The sequence below is a fragment of the Thermobia domestica genome, chromosome 8 (genome assembly GCF_964235325.1).
Source record: "Thermobia domestica chromosome 8, izTheDome1.hap1.1, whole genome shotgun sequence".
NCBI lineage: Eukaryota > Metazoa > Arthropoda > Insecta > Zygentoma > Lepismatidae > Thermobia > Thermobia domestica.
Window position 1 is genome coordinate 284,527,507 of NC_137461.1, and position 24,403 is coordinate 284,551,909.

The following is a 24,403-nucleotide window of genomic DNA, read 5'->3' on the forward strand; positions in this document are numbered from 1 at the left end:
GATGGGGAACACTAATGCATCCGCCATACTCCCTGGACATTGCACCGTCCGATTATCACCTCCATTCCTTAGAGGACACCAGTTCAAATCCCTATTAGAGGTTTAAAATTCACTTGATACCTTCTTCACTTCACGGGCCACCAAGTTCTAACGCGATGGAATCCATGGCCTTCCAGAACGTTGTCAGCAGGTCATCGAAGCTGATAGGGACTATTTTTGATCTTCCAGGTACGTCTTAGGTGACATATCGATGCTCGAAGGTAGTGGGTGAAAAAGCGACAGAACTTGCTTGGTCACCTTTATACATACAAATTATAACTTTTCTCTATTATTTGTTTATGTAGTTTCTTTTGCTGGTCTAGATAATACGTAGTTGCACTTTTGCACAGTACATGGCACCAGTAATCAGTGAGGAAACACTGAAAAAGATGTACGCAGGCCTACTCATGGCGTAGCTACTGTAATACAAAGGATTAACAGCACAATATTCAAATATGCTTGAACACGTGTTTCTTTTGATGAGTTTATAGACCAAGTATCATTTCCCTAATTTCAGGGATTCGTAAGATACTATATTCTTGGCAAAAATTTGATACACTTCCTCTTTATGATGTGTATTTTTTTTTAAAAAATTCTTTCTTATCCCATGTTTCCGTAAAATAAGAAGTTTTCTATCCGAATTTCACGTTTCTAGCTACAGCCAGTACCGATCTGGGCATTGATGAGCGAATCGCTTATTATACAAGCAACCAAATTTTGGTGACCCCATCTCGTGCTACCGAAAGGGTTTTTTTTTTTTAAGTGAAAAAAATTTTTTAAAGTGGATTCAAGAGGTAGATAGACAACATTAAAACATTAACATCACACTGAGCATATTTTTATTTTGACTTTGAAGATATGTTATCATATTACATGCTCGACTGCAATATATTAGCACATATAAAATTTTGTATCTAATAATACAAAATATTGTCTTTCAAATTTTGGTTCCAGACAAATTTAATCTGCCATATGTAGTGATTTTTTAAATGAGTGTCCATAGTTTGTAGGAGGAGATGAAATGGGTGCAGAGGATTGAACAAGGTAATGAGCACAGATGAGGAGCTGGTAATCAAAAGGATACGTCACTAAAAATTCCACTGAATAAAATACACAATTAAAAAAATGTCCGTATATTTTACCACCTGAAAACTTGTAGTTTGCATGTAACCTATCATGGCCGCCGAGGGTTTTTCCTATATAGTCTAAAAATGTTGCAGGTGGACATGTACTCTTTTGAAACGCAGCCCCTTAAATGTTTTTGCAGAGTAAGGATGTAACGAGAAAAATGCTCATTATTTGGCATCTACAAAAGTTGATGAAATGGATATTATAATGACGACTTCATACGTCTCCTGCCACTTTATTTAGGAGTTTCTGAAGATCAAGAGATCAAAACAAACTTTTTTTTTAAAGATTTCAAGTGCGTTTTCAAAACATCTTGCAAATCCTTAATTCCTACACAGGTGTGTCGGGGTATACGCCAGTTTTAGTCTTTACAATGTGATTTCAGCTATCATTCTAGATATTTGTCCATTGCTCTTTCCCAAGTGACCTGATGTAGTCGAATGTTTAAGACGCGTTTGAGTGGAAAACATTCTTACTTTATTTCAAGTAGATGCGAATTGGAAACCTATTACATTATATGAAAATGTCATTGATTCAAAAGTTACAAGAAATCCAATGTAGCTGGCAACTCTTGATGTTAATATTATTAAAATTAATACTTAACTAATAAAATAAGTATTATAACACTAATGTATATCAAAATAATAAAATACCAATTGGTAGAAAAATTCCTCGTGATATACAGGGTGGGTCAAAAGTGACGGAATAACTTTTTTTTAAAAAAATATCATTAGTTTCCATTGATATTTCACAGACTTAATGACATCAAGGATGGGAGATTGCTTACACTTATGTTTGGAATATAATCTCAGATAGATGTCTGCCACTGATTTTATCCAAGCTGTTGATGAGTGACGAAGAGCATTTTTCACTTAATGTCTTTGTTAACAGACAAAACTGTCGGTTTTGGAACAGTGAAAACCCATACGCCAAGTATTGGTGCGAACTGCATCCTGTGAAGTGCACTGTGTGGTGAGGCATGACGTCAGAAACGATCATTGGGCCGTGATCGATATCGAAACATGATTGAGACTCCTGTGCGTTCCACAGTGGAGAACACGCCTGAAAGGGTGGTTTCAACCAGATGTGACCACAGCACACACAACAAAAGACACAAATTTGGCTTCTGAGGACCATTTTCGGTCATTGCATCATCTCAAGAAATACTGACATAAACTAGCCTTCCTGTTCGCCTGACCTCATTCCGCTTGATTATTTTCTTTGGTATTATCTAAAGAACAAAGTTTATGTGAACAAACCACAACAATATAGTAGCTGAAGGCCAATTTTCGTGCCGAAGTATGGACACTCGGACCAGAAGTGTTGACCCTTTTCATGAATCATGCGCTAGACAGAGCCTGTATCTGTGACGCCCATAGTGGCGGACACTTACCTGAAATTATATTCCACGTAAGTGTAAACAATCTCCCATTCTTGATATTTAAATATGTGAAATATCAAGGAAACTAATGATAAATAAAGTTATTAACAGTTATAACCCTTTTGTGACTTTGGCCCACCCTGTATAAAGGTAGGAAAATTCCATGTAGTTCGCAGCTCTGATTATATTCCCATAGTTCATGTATAATGTGGCTGCATTAATAATTTATAAATTATTTTCTGCATGTGATTGCTAACCTACATGAAAATAAACATGTAGTGTAAATTATTCCCCACGCATCTGCTTAAGAGATAATTGGACTTCAAGAAACATGGACAATTCAAAGCACAAAGGATCACCTTACAATATTGTATGCATCTAATGGATGAATCAAATGCAAATAATTATCACTTTTAGTGACTAAGTCCAAAGTTTCGGAAGTTGCATTTTTGGTTGCACGTAGTGAAATACATCTCCTTATGTATTTTGATTTATTTAATCTTTAAAGTTTACTACCCAGTGACATTCGTCCCTCTGTATGTTCGTTCTTTACCACGCCTTTTTATTTTCGATCCATTGACATTATCCTAAATAATAACAGTTTGTAGATATGTATTCAACATTTTTATTTACTTATTTTTCGTTTTTGGGAAGTACCATCTAATGAGCATTTTTCTGAACATCTGAGCACTTATTTAAACCATGCTTGGAAGGCATGAGAAACCATGATTTTGTTTCATCATTCTCTAAAAAACGATTTTGATCTAAAGAGTCACCTGACACAATATTTGCATTAATTTAAGAATCACCCTTTACATATATATATATATATATATATTCTTCACTGCCAGATATGCGTACGAAAGGTACTTCTCTAGATATTATATTAAAACAAAATAGATTGAGTATAAGAAGGCCAAATATCTTATCTAATTAGACCTTAATAATAATTATAGACTACACAACACACTTCTTAGAGATTCTACACTGACAAGATTACTCAGTCTACACTAAAATATAACACAATTTACTACACAAGTCACCGCGTTGACTTCAGATAGTTATGCATATTCCATATCATCATATTTAGAGAAGAGTACACTTTTTGGTTTGCAGTTTACAATTCATAACCGATGTACGATTCGCCCTCAATCTATCAGAATGGTGCACTAGTTCGTGCTCTATTTTCGAAGACCCGATGGTGCGGGGAATGTAGAAAACTCATCTTTGGTCATTATTTGATTTTTTCTTTTTTTAATTTTCAAATGTATGTTTTGTCTAATAGATGTGTCGGATTTTAGGGAAATTGCAGAAACAAGGAATCCTTTAAGAGGAGGTAGTAGTAATAAGCTTTTTTAAAGGTACGAAGAGAAAAGCCGAGCTTGTTATGTTTTATTATTATTATTGCGCCGATTGATATAGAAAAAAAATTGATGAAAATCATTTGGATGGAATGTTTACAGAAAATTATTGTAAAACAAATACTGCGCAGTGGGTGAAAATTTTAGAGAAAGATTTGCTACTGCCAAGATGACAAATTTTCTAAGTTTTTGATTCGCTGTTCCTCAAGCCCTATCACTCAAATATACGCTGGCAATTATTTATGAAGACATTATATATTACTGTACACTGGACATTAACTGAATTTTAATTATGAACGCTTTAACGTTCAAATTTTATTAAATTTGCATTTAATAGCATGAAATGAAGTTGGAATGGAACAGACCCTGTTATTATTCATTATCACGGACACTAAGTAACAGCCGTAAGAATAACAGTGTAGTCGTTCTGTATTATACAGCGTGTTGAAAAAGTTATGCAATCTTATGAGTGTTTCCATATAGATGCTGAATAACTGAGCAGTCATGCCCTACATGTTGCATCAGCGCATATTCACTGTAACAGTACATTCGCACCAACAGTTACGCTTTGACTCACAGGGTCTACACACAGAAGTACGGAACAGACGTTCCAAGCAAATCCTCCATCAAGAGGCTGTACGACAAGTTACACGAGATAGCTAGTACAGTGGACGCACCGAAAAGCTGTCGACCAAAGTTGTTGAGAGAACAGAGGATCAATGTGCAAACTGTATATGTTGTGGGTATAAACTATGATGAATTTCGAGTCAATCCGGACTCTCCATAGGCAGTGCACACTCGACCTTGAGCAAGTGTTTTAAATTGTACCCCTATAGGATGGTCCAGCAACTGCTGCCTAAAGACATGGATGCCCGCGGAAAGATTACTGTCGTTTGTTAATGGAACCTGCAACACCCGAAAGGAAGGAACTCTATTTATCACCTGCAGACTTTTTCTTGCGGGGTTATCTTCAGGACTCCGTCTAGATTATTTATCCGCACAGTATTCTGGAATTGTAAGACAATATTCATTGCTGTGTTGGTAACATCTCATACAGAACATTGAAAAGGGTTTTCAACAACATGGTTCGTCGTGTGCATTTGTGAGAAGAACAAAACGTAGCCACTTCCAGCACTTAATGTAGAAAATGTTCAAAACAATAACAATAAAGGCGTTCTCATAAAGTTAAATAATTGTTTGCATACCCTGTACTTGCATTTACACCATATGAAGCGCAAATAAAGATATGTGCACATATTGAACGTTCAGGCGTTTTCAATCCAAATAACCACCCACATATATTGTTTCCACAAATGATTAGTCAGCATATAGTTGATTTGGCTGGAGTTTCAGAAATAAATAATCGGAAACAACGAAAATTGGTTGACTCGATCGAAGTTTTAATGTCTTAGCAGCAGTATAAGCAGCTATAGAAGACGAGACTTGCTGTGCGAATCAATACTCGGGGTTTGTGTCCGTAAATCCACCGAAAATCAAACCTCGGACGGACGGACGGACGGACGCACGCACGCACGCACACACACACACACACACACACACACACACACACACACACACACACACACACACACACACACACACACAAAGCATGCGCGTTTCCCACTTGGCCATCACGAAGTACTAGAAAACTGGTTTAGTTTCTAGTAGTTCAACTGGCAGAAGTTGGGTTCAAGTATTTGCCAGTCCAGCAATCAGGTTTTCTGTGCTGTTACAAAGTAAATCCCTATATTACATAGGTAAATGGAAGAAAAGAAATGATTTTATTTAACATCAATTCCTCTATACGCGCGAATTTAAAATATAAGAACTGAAAAAATGCACGATTAGACTGAGAATGGAGGTCAGGCTTACAGTGGCGATACGTTAACTATTAAGCTACCCAGTTCACTCTATGTAAAGCCATACATTTTATCCCGCTTGAAGATGGTGCTCAGGCACTCAAGATCACATGGATTGGACCACAACTCTGCTATGTTTGGACATGCAGACGGTTGAATCATATAGCGCGTTTCGTTTAAATTCCCCTAATTTCAAGTAATACTGTGAACGAAATACAAATTAATTGCGAAATAACTCAGAACACCAAATGAAAACCCACATCTTCCAAGTTCTGTTTTTATGATTTGAAAATGTCCGTTTGCTCACTACGCAGCGCCACAGTCACTATATAAAAATTGCGACTGTTCAACAACGCACACAGGCACTGGTGTAGTATGCTGAGAGAAAATTGCTTATAATCTTAAACGATCAAATTATTTAACTCCATACTACAAAGAGTTGAGTCTTCTCAAAACTTGCGGATACACGTCATCTGCATCGACTTACACTTCTCTTGAAGACTTTGTGCTTTTTCAACAACCCTCGCACTTATTTCAACGATTGCAAAAATTAAATGCTCATCATGATCGCGATCATAATACAAGATCAGGGCTAAACAAACTACTTTCTCTTCCCCTAAACTCGTCGAAACATTACTCGAATGTGTTCTCTGCATCCACTAGCCGTGAATAGAAGACCTTCCACCCAGCATACGATTATCTTAGTTAATCAATCTATTTAAAAAGTCGGTTCAGCAGACCCTTCATGAGTCTTTCTAGACTTACTGATATCTGACCCAAAAATCTTCTTACAATTATCTGTTTCTCGTATTCCCTAAATGTATCTGAATATATTGTGTTTATTAGTGTGTGTGTGATTGTAATTTTTATTGTCATTTCAATGTGTATCTTTTCAATTATTATTCTATAAATACTTATTATTATCATATTAATCCTGATGTTTGCATGGTCAAGTGGCAGACAAGGCATCATTAGCCTTAATTTCGCCATATTAAATAAAACTAAATAAATAAAATTTGTGTTTTTAACGCAACGCAACGAAATTTCAGACACGTGTGCAGAGTGCCACGAATCATATACTTGCGACTTCAATGAAAAACACCCCAGAGTTACGAATCCACATTAGTGATATGGTTGCAACAGTAACAGGGAATATGGACAGAACCTAGCAAGATGTTGAATACAAACTGGATATTGTTCGTGCTACCAACGGAGCATATGTAGAGATGTATTAGTGTGTGGAAAATAAAATTTAAGACTTTTGTTGAATTCTCTGAAATTTCATTATGTGGACTTGTAAATGGAAATCAACATTGTTGAGGAACTAGAGTTAAATGAATTTATATTTTAAAAATCTATAATAATTGGCTCAAATAAAGACAAATAGATGTAACAAAATTAAAGACAAGAAATTACAAAACGCAAAATTAAGTAAAAGAAAGTACATTTCAAAATTATGATGAGATTGTATTGTTGTCCAAGTTATTGTTTTATGTAAGATGTAAATACAGACATGTGAATGTGTAATGTTTTGATGACGAAGGACAACAAATAAGTAATGCAGAGTAAGAACTATTATGAGAGTCATTGTAAAATTTATAATTTCTACAACTATTTAACGTTCTAAAAACCTTGGTAGTCTTATCATTCCAAGTGGTTGGAGTTTGTTGAACTGCTCCTTGCTTCCAGAGGACCATCACCAACATCGATTCAGAAGGTATGTGTTTGCTATCTGATCATTGTTGTCAAATAGAGAAAATAATCAGACTTCGCGAGTTGTGATCTGATAATGTTTTGTATATTCTATACACAACACACAGTACAATTTAATGACGAAGTTCTTTACTGAAAATACAAATGTTTATTAATGAAACTTGGCATGTTGTTTGCTTTCATGAAATTAGTTGCTAAATTTTCCTGGACATTATAGATAATGTTCGGAGGACAATCTCCCTGCGTTTTGAGCTACGCAATTGCTACAGAAGGCACACGTAGGGGGGTTGACAATATGTTTATTTCATGCACGTGGATTTCTTAGTTTTGTTTTATCTATCCATTTGTTAAATAATGAAGACTAGCATTATGTCTACATATGTGAATTACGTTGTTGGTCTCCCTTGTATAACTTCCGAGCCATGTAAAACTGTGTATACAAGAAATTGTAAAAAAAACTGTAATAACTTCCTGGTTACTTACGCTGATGAACGTATTTCTCTCAAACTGACATTTTTCTGTAACGTCAATATTTTGGATTTGAGACACCACAGGTAGTACTAGCTCTTCAGTCACCCGTAAGTAGCAGACCAACACCTTTACCTTTCAGATATAAACAACAGAAGTCCTGAACTCAATCTTTCCTATGAGAAATTACACACTCAATTACCATTTATCGTAATTCTCTGTTGCACTGGGTAAGTAGTGAATCCAGTCTACTCTCATTCATCGATTTACAAGGACGAGCCGTTTCCAGCTTCATAAGAGGGAAGCCACCTACATTATCAACAGCAGATTAGTGAGAGAGAAATATGCAATTCATTTCTGCGTAAAGACTAAGATTATCAATTGGTAAAGTACGTGTGTCTTATGGGACTGAATATTGTAGTACTAAAGTTCTACTTTCATCTCCACAAGTGGCATTAAGGCATGTTGTTCATTAAGAGACAAAGTTCGTTATGAGTAGAGACGAAAAAAAATGGAAAGTTGTTGAAATCTGTTCCCTCGAGTCCCCCTATACAGGTTTCTCGAATCATTGTTTACGTGCCTTTAAGTTACGCTTGAACAGCATGCTGAATTGGATGCGTTGCTTTTTCATTTAACATAGCGTATCTTACTAGTGTGGAGCCTAAAATGGTTGGTAGGATTAGAAAATTCCATTTTAGATTCAACACCATTTTTCGTAACTTGAGTTATAACGGAGTTGGCCTATTTTTTGTATTTTTACTTATAACGGAGTTGGCCTAATTTTCGTATCTTTACTTATAACGGAGTTGGCCTAGATTTCGTATCTTTAGCTATAACGGTGTTGGCCTATTTTCCATATTTCCATATCTTTACTTACAACGGAATTGGCCTAGTTTTTGTATCTTTACTTATAACGGAGTTGGTCTATGGCCTCGGACTTTTGATACATCCTGTGTAACATAATTCAACTGTCATAGGTGTTCTACATGTAGATGCAGTGTTTTCCACGCACAAGAGTTATTGTACAGTTCATGTAGTCTGAGTGGTTAAGCACCGTTCTCAAGAGCAAAAAATCATAGGGCTGTTCAAAAAGCAGAATAAGTATAGTAGTAGTTAATGAATCGGAAATGTAAGGAGACCTGGGTTTGGGTCTCGGACCAGTTATGCAATTTGTTACTCATTATATATCATTACATGCTTATATTTTATATTGGAAAGATAATTACGAATCAACCAATTCAGTTTTGATGTTATTAACAGAAGAACATCTATAGAGAAGTATATTGGGGGACACCGCAGTTTAGTGTTTGGACTTTCGTCCGCATGGTCCCGGGTTCAGTTCCGGTCAGTGCTCCCCTATTTTCGGCGTCCACCGAGCGTTGTGAGGCAACTTGGGGTCATGTGAATAATAAACGAGACGGCCACTAGATCTAGAAACCTCCTAATGCGCCTGTTAGAGAGGGCGATGCAGCACACTGACCACCCGTTGATCGCTAGGTTGAATGTAGTTCAGCCGGTCACTAACAGATGGCGTTGGAGCGGCTCAGGCCCACAAAGGATTGTCACGTCAAGTGGCTTGGTTTTTATGGAGGAGTATACATATTTGCTGATTACTATACATAACTATCTGAAGCCTATGGATCACACAATATCACAACCATACCTACAACCAACACATTTTCAACAGTTTTTACAATACAGGAAAATCTACAGTTTTAATGTGTAATGGTACGTTGCTACAATTGCTCTAACACACAAACCTTAAATAATTTTGAAGATATTTACTATACAATAACAATATCAAATGAAAAATTTGTTGTGAAACACTGAAATATTTAACCCTTATCCGGTCAAGCGGGGCTTCCCAGGCCCAGTAGCTTCATATATTTTTTTCGAATTTCTCAATAACCATAAAAATTTCGATGATATAAAATTCTGAATTCTTCTATCTTTAGTCGAAGTTAAAGTCATGAACATATCGAGTTGGTAAGGCCCCAGCTGCCGTCTACGTTACAAAACTATCTTGCTCGGACAAGGGTTAATGAATATCTTCAATCAATTCTTTATAAAAAAGATTTTTATAGTGTCAATTATATAAATTTAAAAATATTTCAATATGTCTATCTATTTACTGTATTCATTATTTATTATATGCTTATAAAAGATTTAAGAAAATTAACAGTAAAATATATATATATATATTTATTTTAACACTGACTAATTAAAATCTCTCACACAATAACATCTAACTATATTATTGCACCCAAGTGTCATGGAGGAAAAAAAAAATGTGAGACAGCCCTTATTATATCTCTCCTTCTACGCAGCTCTATATTTTGGGTCGCCATCTGGAGAGTAGCTCCAGAAACATTAGCACATCAGATAACGCTTTCCAGATCCGGAGTGAAAAACATTCTACCCAAGGAATCGAGCATATGTATAAACTTAGCTTATTAACATATATAGCAGAAATGACCAAGGAAATTTCAGATTCAAAATTATTATTACAAACTCAACAAGTTGGAACAGAGCCAGATTTGAAATACAATATTTTAGTTTCAAAACTGTTTCTATGTTCTGTTATCTGTGCATCATTAAATAGGGTCTATTTGCTTTATTTCTTCTTCAGTGTTTTTTTTTTTTTTTTTTTTATGAATCCAATGATTGGAGTTTCCAGTGATGAATAAATACATTGGCTGTAGGTTTAGTTTGTAACGAAAACTAGGTGTAAATTAAGTTCTATAATTAGGTTTAGTTCCTGGTAGTTGTTTGATGTTAAATATCTAGGTTATTCCAGAAGGTTGTTTATGTTGTTTAGCATGCTGGATTTTAGGTTAACACTAGCACTCTTACTTAACTATAACTTTAAATAGCACTTGGTTCATAGAAGTTAGCTTATGTCTGTTTCATTTTCATCATATTTATATATGTATATACTTTCTTATATTTACTTATTTATTTCATTATATTTATTATAAACCTTTATATTAACTTTCATCGTTGAACATTTCATTCGTTGCAATATTTTAATATCATTATATTTATTTTCATTTTATTCGTCGTAATTACGTATTTAACAGACATACACCAATTGTGAACCCAATAAATCAAATACGTATGTAATACCGAGTCAACCTATTCCAAGCAGAAGTATGTAAGTACGTCTCCTTCCGACGTAATACCCAATCGACATGTAACCTTCGAAATAATATGTAGTACGAAAACTATTCGTTTGCAAACATCACATTAACGACTTCCTTCTTCCATTGGAACTGATACCATTTGAATAGCCAATGCACAAACATTAACATAGCATAAGTTAACAGAGAATTTTGAAGAGGCTATAATTAATTTAGACTATTGATACGAATATCGGAAGATACATTACTTATGAGAACCCGGAGTGGGTTCGAAAAATTCACTTCATAATTAGATACACAACTTCAAAGCCACGCATACTAAAATATTTCTTAAAAGATACAATTTTAAAATATTCATTTACATTTTTCACTCCATAGTTGAAATCTGCATTTTTTAAATATATTTCTTCTTCTTCTTCAGGCAACAGTAGCTTTCCTGGCGCAGAATTTAAAGTCTTTACTTGCCACCAAATTAACAAATCATTTAATAATTATGGATGGATCTAAAATATAATTATAAAGGTAGAGTAATAAAGGATAAGTATTTGGAAATTAAGAACGCACAGAAATTATGTATTTGTAATGCCATCACGCAAGATGATGGGGCGAGGGGGAAAATTGTAATGCTCCACCATTTGGTGTACGTATTACAATCCTGCACCGTCATAAATATCTTAATGTTTTGTTCATTGTTCGTATAATTTTAAAATTATTTGTTTTGTTATTAGTTAAAATAAGTGAGATTAATGTCAATCCATACTATGTGACATTATAACGAGAACTTGGAATTTGGTCCGTATCAATTTTAATCAAATGAATATAAAGAAGAAGAAAATTGTTTGTGACTTCGATATAAGGAAAAGTATGGAATTACTATAAAGTTTAAGTTTTAAAACAAATTATTTGACAATTCACCAAGTGGAACAATAATCTCAGTGATTTCTAAGTATTTTATTTAAAAGGGGAAGCTAAGTATAAATTTTGTTTATTGCAGAAATGTTTCCAAAAACCATGAATTTGTAAACGGTAAGCTTAGGGGCTCTGCCCCTTTTCTTCAAAACCCCAGGAACAATGCTAATTCATCCAAATTCATAGTAATATTGTAAATTTCATATTATAATCAAAATCAACAGTTAACAAAACAGATTCTGGAAATAATTCGATCATCTAATTTGGTAAATTTGCATCTTATTGGCCTGCCGAATCAAAAGTCAATTTATCATGCGTAGAATCATTGAGAGTGCCAACATAGAAATAACAAAGAATACATGCACGTTATTATGAACTTTTACTAATAGCTTGATTCATCATTGCCACTAGGAATTCAGCATTGAAATACCAGCTTATGACATTTTGCATCTAAAAGGAAAATAATACTTTAGTAATACAATAATATAGGTAATAAGCCATTGCATTTCTACGTAATTGAATAGTATAAGATAATTATTGATATAAAGAAGTTAATACTAATAATATAAAGAAATAAAGTATAATTAAAGATAATACAATGTGTAATAATAAGTACGAATTTCGAAACTGGCGATGCGACTTATTTCCTAAGTGTACTAAAAGTACAATTGATTCTTAATGCAAATACGATATCTGGTACACTAATGTGATACGTGCAAGCATAGTGGCTTCTGAAGTTTGATAATATTGCATGTATAAATATTATTGAAATGGATACTTACCTTCTGTGATTCCTACGTTCTGTTACTACTGTTGATGTATTTGAACTGTAAATAGAACTTTATGTTTAAAGGGTCTCAATTATTTAAATTGAAGTAACATTATAATCTAGTTAATATATTCAATGTTGAAGTATCAGATGATATGGTGACGTTCATTCCCTCGTATACACATACAGTGCATTCATGTTTTGGAATAATCTCCATCTATTACGTCACGGTAATACTCAGTTAACCGACCGGGCGTTGTGATTATGTGGTTTCCATCATGCCAGCCTATTATTCAAAGGACTTGGAATGCGTTATCTGTTTTGAGGACATACCTCAATGGCGACCATGGGCCTACAGTTCCACGACGCCTGCCATGTCGTCCGTCGCGGGACTGTATCGAAAAAAATTGTTGCGCAATAAGAAAAAAAACCTGCAAGCGAAAGGACCGTTACAAATGCATGATCAGACTTTTTTATATCACCTACAATTACCATGTATCTTAATATATATCACAATAATAGGTACTTACATGGTAGTTCAGATCAGATATACACTAAAAGCATTATAATTCCGATTCACAAATGGCTGATCGGCGATAGAACTTGTGGGAATTTTAAGCACAATCTAAAACGAAGAAGTTAATTTGAAGTTTACTTACTAACACGGTATATAGGCCATTTGCTGGGGTTCCTCATCACGGCATCACTTATTTAGTGTTCATGGTCGGATTATATGGAACAAAAACATTTATTAGTTTCTTCCGCTCATTTTTACTTCGTAATTCATTCGACTTTTCCTGAAATCTTCCTTCATCAATCATGTGAGTACTTGATTTTCTGTCAATATATACAAAATGGCGGGCGAATAATGCGTCAGCTGAATATACAACCCAATACTTTTCTCTCTGTAGTTCTACGATAAGTCATTTGCGGCTGGAAACTCTGATCTTATTTTGTGCTTTCAGCGAATGTGTGTTCTGTAGTACCTATTATTTGATTATGTGATTACACACATATATATATATACAGGGCCGGATCCAGGATTTCCTGACGGGGGAGGTGCACCAATAACTATCAGTACATTTGAATCATTTTTTAAAAATGCCTTTAGGCACCTGTGATGTGTATGAGGAACTGACTTAAGCTATTGTGTTTAGCAAAACCGCTTTCTTTTAAGCCCGAAACGGAAACATGACATGAAATTTTAGGAAAGTATTGCTATTTCCACTGTCAGTTTCTCACCTTAGTGTATATTCAGAACGGAGGGGGGGTGCACGTGTTCCGGTGTACCCCCCTAAATCCGGCCCTGTATATATATGTGTGTGTGCAAATATTGTAAGCAAGAACTTCATACGTTATTTTAGTTCTTGAAAATAAAAATTCCTTGATTTATATCAGGAGATGGAATCCCCTTATTTATCAGTCACATTCATTTATCTGGGGCACTTACCCATACACACAACACAATTATACAAATCAAAAAACCTACACGAAAGGATGTCCAAAGTTAAATTAGTTTCTGAGCAATGGCATTCGAAATGTGTACGAGAACAAAAAGAATTTGGTTTTACCGGAAACGGTGTAGAATATTTTAAAGTGTACCATGTTTGAATTAGTAAACCGTCTCTAATTTGAAATATAAAGAATGATACGCGACGAATTTTTCATATCGATTATCTTTGCTCGCAAAATTCTCAACTTTCTACAAGAATCATTACGCTGGGCACACTCGGTCGAAAAAGGATAAAAAGTTTTTTGAAGCCAGCAATCCTGAGTGAGGGTTTCTTCATCCACACTAGGCAAATGCTGGGATGGTACCTAACATATCGCTTCCTTCCCTTCCTCAATCCTTTCCTTCTTCCCTTACCTCGGACACTGTGATCAAAGAGGGACGTCATTCTCATAAGTGACGGGCTAACATGACCATAGATGCAGAAAGTCGAGAAATCTAATCCTAATATACGAGAGCTCCATCCAAAGTCTCAACGTCCTGAATTGGTTATTATTAGTTAATTCACGCAACACTTTCTCCAATTTTTCTACATCCTTTGTTGCAAGCGAATAGCTTTTGTGCGAAGTAATCTCAGAGATCACTATCTTATATAATGAGAAGACCATCACTCATAAAAGAAGCAGATTCTGACTTCCCTTCACAAACTTTTCAGCTTGTTCTTGCCAGCAGAACAAAAGAAACTGAGAAACAGTTTATATACACACACTACACTGATGCTGACATTAAATTCATGATTTCATAAATTCAACTATCGTAATGATAAACCAAGGTAACAATTTGTATTTTATAACTTGACATCATGTGTTATTTATCTGTAACATAAACGGTTCAAAATATTAAATTAAATTCAAAGTGTTCACATTAACTTGGAGTTATTTACATTTAATATGTAGAAAATGTCTTCCATCTATAGCTAAAAGAAACTATCAATAAACTTCAAAGCACTCACTTTTGGTCCTTAGAATTCTTACAGATCGTTCAAACACTTTCGCTGACGACATTTTCAAGACTTAGATAAGAAACCTACTTTGGCAGGGATCTGGAGTATGCAATTTACATGTTTACAATGAGATGTTTACATTTATGAATGTAAACATTTAATAAAACATACTCTGACCAAAGCACTAAGCATGTTAAAAATACCATTCGCCTTCATCAGACACATTGTCGTAATTTCCATTTTCCCTACCCATATCAAAATACTGTTTCTTACCTAAGTCCTGAAAATGTTGACAGTTATCACCGAAACTTCTACATTTAACGTATTTTTTTGGGGGCGATCTGCACGAATTTGGAGAAGCAAAAGTAAGTACATTTTAGTTTATTCACAAGATTGCTCTTCAAGCGGTTAACATTACAATAAAAGAAACTAGTCTGTTGAAGAATGAAGGTAAGAACTGTATGCTTTCAAAATTGACATGCCTATTCAAATGAAACAGTAGTAATAATCAAACTTATCTTGTAACATGAAAATACATATTCAATTCAAAAATTAAACTGAAGCTAAGAAGAACATTATTTTGTCATAACAAATAAAGCAGTGGTTTCCAACCTGAGGTGCGTCCCTTTCCCCCGAGACGTGTTAGAAGCGAGCAATAGGGCACAAGATACTGACAGAAATAAGCTACATTCGAATTACAAATATTGCAACAAAGAGGCGTAAAATTAAACAACGTACAAACACAAATTACTGTAACTATTGAGTAAGAATTTTGGTTCTATTAAGAACAAAGGCGTTAAAAGATAATACTGCACTATTAGAGTATGCAGAAGTCTTGCTGGAAATAAATACGAGTTGGTTAGAATATAGTTGTTATTATTGAAGAATTGAAAATTCAATGCTCCGTCTGAAATCGGAGAAGTGGTCAAACAAAAAGTACGTTATGACCAATGAGCGAGGTGGGGTATGTAGTATGTAGAGTTTATGAAGGGGGTCAGCTAAACAAGGTTAGAAACCACTGAAATAAAGAAACTAAACTGACATTTTATTACAACTATTAACTTGGACTAACCTTGGTCCACGTCTATCGTTCAGTAATTTCTGGAATTTTTGAATGGGAAATCCGATCTTAAGCATTTATTGTAAACTTACCACATCGTATAGTGTAAATTATTTTGTTATAAGTATCAAACAAGAACATTTCTTTTAGTAATAAAAATATATACAAATGTCTCAATATTGTCTGCAATAAAAGCTGCACTTTTCTGAAACTTCTATCGATACTAATTAAAACTTTCCAAATGTTACAGATGTACTATCTTTTGCCACCTTGAGACTACGAACAGTGGTAATTTTTTACTTGTAAATAACAGATGCAATGAATAAATTTTCCCCTACTATTGCCTTGTCGTAAGTATTCATAAACTAATATTCTATTATTAGGAATTTCCGTACTCTAGAATTTAGAGCGCTGGACTCACATTCGTGTGGTCCCGGGTTCAATTTCCGATCAATGCAAACCCCATTTTCGGCGTTTACCCAGCGTCGTGACGCAAACTGAAGAGTTATGTGAATCAAGACCTGACGGCCATTAGATCCAGAAACGCCTGTTAAGTCTGTAAGAGGCAGGGGGACACAACTCACTGACCACTGTTCGTCGCTAGGTTGGACGTAGTTTTGCAGGTCCCAAACAGATGGTGTTAGAGCGGTTCAGACCAGGGAAGGGCTATTACGCCAGTGGTTATTTGTTATTAATATTATTATATTATTCCATTTTATACACGATCTAATTTGTTCGCACACTTCCATTAATATTTCACGCAAAGCATTAGCTGAAATTCCTATATAACACTTTATTTTATTTATTTATCTTAGTGGAGATTTTTCCGTTCAGGAAAAGTTTCAAGTAGTGCCGAGAAAAACAATGAAATGAAATATAAGTTTTACGTCCCACAATTATGCTGGCTAGGCTATAGGAGACGGTGATTATGAGGAAAGAATGAATGGTGGAGTGAACAAAATGGGAGAAAACGGGAGAACCCGAGAAAACCCACGAATATGGTCTTTGTCCACCACAAAACCAACTTGGCGTGAGCTGGAATCGAACCCGGCCATTAGAGGTGAACGCTCTACCACTGAAAATGCTGAGAAAGGTTTCAGAGTCTTTCTGTCAAAGGTCAAATATTTAAGCGTGCAACTTTTATCACAGATACTATAGAGGCATTTATAGATGTTTTTATTACTAGAATAAATTGTCTTGTTTAATATGTCTATATGACGACTGATATCATGAGATGTGAAGTTTGCAGTATATGCTTTAAGAAAACGCCAGTGAAGAAGAAGAAAGTTTGCACTGAAGATTTCGGAAATTACTAAATGACGCACTTATACCAAGGTGAGTCCAAATTAGTATGATTTGAAAGAAAGAAAATAAATAATTTTACGTACCTTCACGTAATTTTATTTATACTATTATAAATTATTTATTTTCAAATAATTTTACATAAAGGCACATAAAATTTTAGTTATTTTCTTTATTATACATAATTTGCGTAAATAATATGAAAACTTTAACGTGATATTATGAACTTACATTATTAACACATTTACTACTAGACCTTAGTGAAGTACCGTAACATATTATAACATATTATCTGTAACATATAATAAAAGCAAATATACAATAATTACTTTGTTTAATGTGCAAGTTATTTTCTTCGACGTTCTTTTATATGACATGTACAAGGACTGTACTATATTATATTCTGATGAAGACTTAAAACTACATCTGATGATGACGTAACAATAAATAAAAAGATAACAACAACAGAAAATACTTCCAGCTTGTGGAATAAGAACATATTTGTTATAAAATACTTACATTACTCGCATTTGACAGTGAACTTAATACAATTCTATTGAAGAAGAAAAGTGTCTCCTTCTATAACATAACCTATCTCCTTACTCTCTCTCCCCTACTCTCCTGGCCTAAGTGTTAAGGCAGTTTTCGAAAGCCCAACCTAGAAAAACGTTTTTTTTTAAAAAAAAAAAAAAAATATTATATTCGATGTGTAACAAAGCCATACCACAAATAAATTTCACGGAAGGAAGGGACTGGGGAATTCTGAAATATTTTATATACAGGGCGCAAAATTTCAAGTCAGACGCACTTGCTAATCCAAAAATGATGGTCACCAGTATCTTTCACGTACAAATTATGAGACACCCCCCTCCCACAGCCTTTGGTTTGACAAAGAAATAGATTACATCAGGGCATAAAATTTCAAAACGAGACAATCAGATTCAGAATAATCAATTTTGAATTGGACATTTCATATACATGTTAAAAAATATGTTATCTTAAGATTCCAGGTTTGTGTAACACTCTCTCTCTGCACTGAAGTACCAGCTGTCGATTGCAGTTTTCGGATCAAAGTCCTTAAGTGAAGGGCCATTTACGGAAATTGTTAATAAAACATCTAGTGTGTCAGTCTTCGGTGAATTCCTGTAGGCAGTTTTAACCTTGTTGAGACTGCTGAAGCTTTCTCTCACATGAAGCAGTACTCACAGGTAAAACTGCACAAAATATGATAACTGGAAGCAAATTTAGGAATTTCGTAATGAAGTTTTCGATTGAGGGTGGAAAAGGAGGGGTGAATTACAACGTTGTGAAGATTTCCCATTCCGTGTTTTCTCTCACTCAGTGACAACTATTTTCGTGCGAAACAAATTGCGCAGCCCGTGAGTTTAGGCAGAAACCGTTTCTACCGAACACTGGTCGCCAGCTCTAAATTTCTAGTTGCCAATGGCGACTGGAAATTTTGCACCCTGTTACGTATATTAGGGCTGGGTATAAGGAAGGGATAATCTTCAAGATACTTTTACTTTCAAGGGTTCGGTAATAAAAAACTCAATGTAAAACACACAAGTCCATACATACCTTCTCACTGAACAAACTGCCTAACTATACAGGGAATATACAGAAATTAAGTTTTTTTTTTGTTAATTTTTTTACATATAATAAATGCGTTAGAATGGTATAGGAAACACAAAAATAAAATATATCTTTATATTCAGTCTGAATGTATGTTACTCTCTAATGTAGCTAAAATTTTGAGTAAAGTTCGCTGTAGTTAAAAAACTACACGAAAGTTTCATCACCTTCTACTTACACACAACTAAAACGTTTAACTAAAATATCCCCTTATTTATACTTAAAATTGACGTTATTTATACTGCTGAGAAAGAGTACATTGCTAATATACTGTAATATTTTTAAAATCTACACTAAATCTATTGTTCTACAACGAAACAATAAACTTGTATTTATATATACACAATATATATATATATAAGACTTTTGACCAGCATTTACAATTTGCTGATTCTATCTGATTTATTTGTATTATTTTTAAGAAATTAAAAGATTCTTAATTAACAATGGCACTTAGTATGTACTGATTAGTTGACTTCACTGATTATCTGCTTCAGTCTTTTCCCAATTTCTGTAAATAAAAAGGAAGATGAGAGATGAGACTATATTAAAGAAAATAAACATATAATAAACTATCCTGCTAAATATCCAACTGTATAAATTAAGTACATGTTCATTTAACAACTAGAGGGATGCTACGAGTGCTATAATACAGCGCGTTCATATAAATACTATCATATTTTAAAGTGGTATTATGTAGCTTTGGATAATAGTATTTAAATGAAATTGGTCACTTTTGAAAGGAAAACTTAACGGTTTGCCTTCTTCCGAGATACACACTGATATCTTTGAAAACTTTCAGCTGTATTTGTCGCTGCTAAATGAAAGAAATCAAAGCAACATGACATGGTTTATCAACTTTTCTCTGGCAGTTTTATTTTTATGTATAAAGAACCACTTATTAAAAATAACTCCCCTAACCAACTACCTTATCTTTCGACAATATTGTTGTTAAACATATATTTCCACTTTGTAAATACGTTAATAATGCACCCATTTCTAGTATGATTAAGCTCAAAAGGCATGTATTTTTGACTTTTGGGATGCAATAATAGCTGGAAATAACTAGACTTTATGTCAATAGTCGAAATACAAGATTTGCCTCTAGGTACATGTAAAATGTCTTCTGTGCACTGGAACGGAATGCTCAAATATTGTGTAAATTTATTGATGCAACGATGCAAATGTTTGCAACGATAAAACGAAATCATATTTGTAATTGTTATGCTCCATACAAACAAACATGTTTATATAAAGTAACAGGTAGCCCCAGTTCGGGTTTAGGGTTCTAATTTTTTTTTTTTTTTTTTTTAACTATATCTCATAGACACTGAATATGGGCCCCACGAGTGGCAATGAAGACAAAGATGATATTCCCATTCACGCCACACACGCTCCAACATATCTGATAAAATGGACTGGATGACAGCACTGATATGAACTTTTACTTCTTGCAGGTTTTGAGGCAATGGTGATATATGGACACAATCCTTTACGCAGCCCAATAAAAAGAAGTCACAGCCTTTGAAGTCAGGTGACCTCGGCGGCCACTTGTAGAAGACATCATTTCCAGCACGTCCATAACTCCTTAAAACTTATTAATAACAATACAACACCACAAAAGGAAATACACTTACGTTAGTACATTACGGCATAACAGTATAGAAATATAAAAGCTTCCCAAGTGACCTCCAGCAGAAACTGCAACTAAATGATAAATATCCAAAATGAACACATATCGACTAATCACAAAGTAAACATGAGTGAATTTATTTTTTTCTATGGTTTGCTCCCCTCCATTGTTGACATTGTTGTCTATTGTTGAGATAGCCACAAATATTTGACTTTTTCTTTCAAATGTGACAAATTTCATTTAAATACAATTATCCAAAGTGACGTTAATATCACTTTAAAGTATGATATGATTTTTACGGACATGCTGTATAACGCAATTCAAATACAACAAGCAAGTTGTACAAAAAGATAACGAATAAAGAAAGAAAAAAATGAAAGAAAATGCCCTAAGAAAAATTTGTAATTCAAATTTCCTACATTTTATGTTTGATAATAAGCATCTACAGAAAAATGAGTAAAATAAAAATTCCTCACACTTTATATTTGCTTCATTTTTATCAAAGGAAACTGATTAGTCCAAGTTCCCATTTGTTATATTGACTGGTAATAAAACTGTAAATGATCAAGAATGAGGATTACAATTAGGGTCGGCTCTACCACACGTGCAACACGTGCATTTGTACCGGGCGGCAAAATCTTGTCATAACTATAGTGTTTAAAATAAATAGTTCTTGTTGGAAACAGACTTCATGATGATGGTAGGTAAATTTACTAAGCTGACCTTCTATTCATAAAGCATGTTTAGGTCGTATTAGCTTAAAAGGAACACAATCTCGCCTGGACAGAACTTCGCGGGATGAAATCTCGCCTAGGATACAATCTCGCTGGACAAAATCTCATCATAGCGATTTCTTGAGTGTAGAATGTTCACAATATCGCTATATGTTCTGTATATAGCCCTACATATACAATGAAACACCCCTAATACGGACGTAATTTTTAAGATCAAATGGAGGTGCTAAAGCAAATGGTCAATAAATCCCAGCATGAATTGCTTGACTGTTGTCAAATACAAGAACTCAACTATCGAATTTTAGTGATCACCTGTTCCATTGAGTTAGTTATCATCGTTTTGATATGAAAGCTACTCTTATCTTTCTCACAAACAAGTTCCTTATCACTGAAGGTGAAAATAAGTTTTTTCCAAATATTTTAACAGATGAAAGAAAAACAACAAATAAAGGTGAAAGAGCTAGTTGCACTGGACCTGCAAACTGATATATTGAGATTGAAGCTCGGTACTGAATTCTATAAAAAGGATTACCATCTTTCCTCTGCAGGTGTGTTTACTTTATGTTTCAATAAATATAAAGATAAAACAGACACAACGTGATTATGTTTATAGTGATTAAGCCTTTCTGAGTGCGAGTGCACTTTCCTCCTTTTCGTTGTTCACGATAAGGTAACATACTTAAAATCATGTTTTTTTAAAGATGTGTTATTTCTTGTGAAAGGGGAGGGGGTACAAATGAGGCCATTGCCCAGGGCCGGCCCTGATTACAGTGTCCCTACAAGCACTGGCACCCAAGCGTTGGTTTGAGTGCAAAACCTCGCGGAACACAATCTCGCCTGGATAGAACTTCGCGGGATGAAATCTCGCCTAGGATTCAACCTCGCTGGACAAAATCTCATCATAGCGATTTCTTGAGTGTAGAATGTTCAAAATATCGCTATATGTTCTGTATATAGCCCTATATACACCCTCCATTCCAAAAGAAACCGAACGTTTTAAAAAAACAAAAAAGCAATGTACATTTTGGAACAAATCATTTTTATTAATCAATGTATTCCCCTTCTGCATCGATACACATATTTACAGGCTCCAACAAGTTGTCAAACGACTTCTCCATGTCCTTTATTGGAATGGTCTTTAGGACGGCGGTCGTCGCCTTCTCAATGGCATCAATTGATGCGTGCCACTTTCCTTTCATCGCCAAATGCAGTTTCGGGAACAGATAGAAATCGCACGGAGCGAGATCTGGTGAATAGGGCGGATGATGAAACCGAATAATGTGATTTTTGACCAAAAATTCAGTTACAAGTCGCGAACGATGTGATGGTGCATTATCGTCCAAAAGAGTCCAACTGCCGATTTCGCGATATTCGGGCCGAATACGACGAATTCTTGCCAGCAAACGCTTCACGACGCCCAAGTAAAACTCTCCAGTGACTGTCTGGCCGCGCTGAACAAATTCTTTGTGGATAATTCCTTTTGAATCGTAAAAACAAATCAGCATCACCTTAACTTTTGACTTCACCAAGCGACTTTTTTTGGGTGTTCCTTCATCCGGCGCTCTCCATTCAGCACTTTGCCGCTTTGTTTCGGGCTCATATTCAAAACACCACGTCTCGTCACCAGTTACAATCGATTTCAAGAAGTTTCGATCCTGCCGAGCACTTTTAACGATGTCTTTGCAATGCGCAATTCGATCAACGTTTTGGTCTTCGGTGAGTTTGTGTGGTACAAACCGCGAATTAACCTTCTTAAGGCCCAAAACTTCGGTCAAAATGCGGTATGCGGTTGTTTGAGGAATGCCTAATTCCATTTCAATAACTTTCACCGACGATTTTTTGTTATGTTTGATGAATTCACGCACTTTTACGATGTTTTCTTCCGATAATCCGGTTCTGGGACGGCCTGATCTTTCGTCATCATCCAGCGTTTCTCTACCCGATTTGAATCGCCTGCACCACTCGTAAACTTGCGTACGGGATAGACACTCATCACCATATGCATTTTGTAGCATTTGGTGCGTTTCACTAAAAGTTTTACCCAGTTTAACACAAAACTCAATTGCAGCTCGTTGTTTGAAACTCATTTTCCGACCGATGTACACAACACACTGACAGTTGAAACGCAATAACTTTGTTGCCGTGCATCCAAATGTCATGACATTTATACCAGTTGTCAATGAGGGACTACGCCATCTACCGGTAAAATATTACAAGAGATGGCACTAGTGGTACTATTTGTTTTCAAAAGTTCGGTTTCTTTTGGAATGGAGGGTGTATATATATTAAAATATGTACAATGAAACATCCCTCATACGCACGTAATTTTTGTCCTGGCAAAATATATGTTTTATTACGGGACAGCCACCTTTATTTCACTCTCAGCTACAGACGGGATAGTCTTTTCTCTCCAACATTTTAATAACCTCTTCATAACGTACAGATTTAGTACAAAAAGCACTCTCTGTAATTTAAAGTAGGTCTGAGTATGATAGGCAAAAAATGCATTTCAAATGGTTCAGCCGTTTTCCCGTGAGAATAAGATAGACAACGTAGAAAAACAAAACAAACAGTTTCCTTTCCTCCTCAAAAGCAGTATTCTCGAAAAATGGTGGGATACGTGTTCGCTTATTTTTAATGAGGGATTCTGAGATACGAGATCTTTGCCATATACGCGTATTTTGAATCCTGTTTGCAGATCACACTCACCAAACAATTTAACTAAAATATATTAGATCAGGGGCGTCATTTGTGGTTTCAGGTGCAACTGCTCTATGAGTTTAGTATATATACCAAACTATGTGGAGAAAAACTATAAGAAT

General features: G+C 35.0%; 1 protein-coding gene across 4 annotated transcripts in view; it reads right to left on the bottom strand.

The window, feature by feature from the left end:
- Positions 1 to 18,273: 18,273 nt before the first annotated feature.
- Positions 18,274 to 24,403, bottom strand: part of LOC145693656 (uncharacterized) — a 28,464-nt gene continuing 22,334 nt past the window's right edge. For all 4 annotated transcript variants that reach the window (XM_081769881.1, XM_081769884.1, XM_081769880.1 and 1 more), the window contains exon 3: positions 18,274 to 19,725. The gene's annotated coding sequence lies outside the window, so the exon portion shown is untranslated. The remainder of the gene's footprint in view (positions 19,726 to 24,403) is intronic.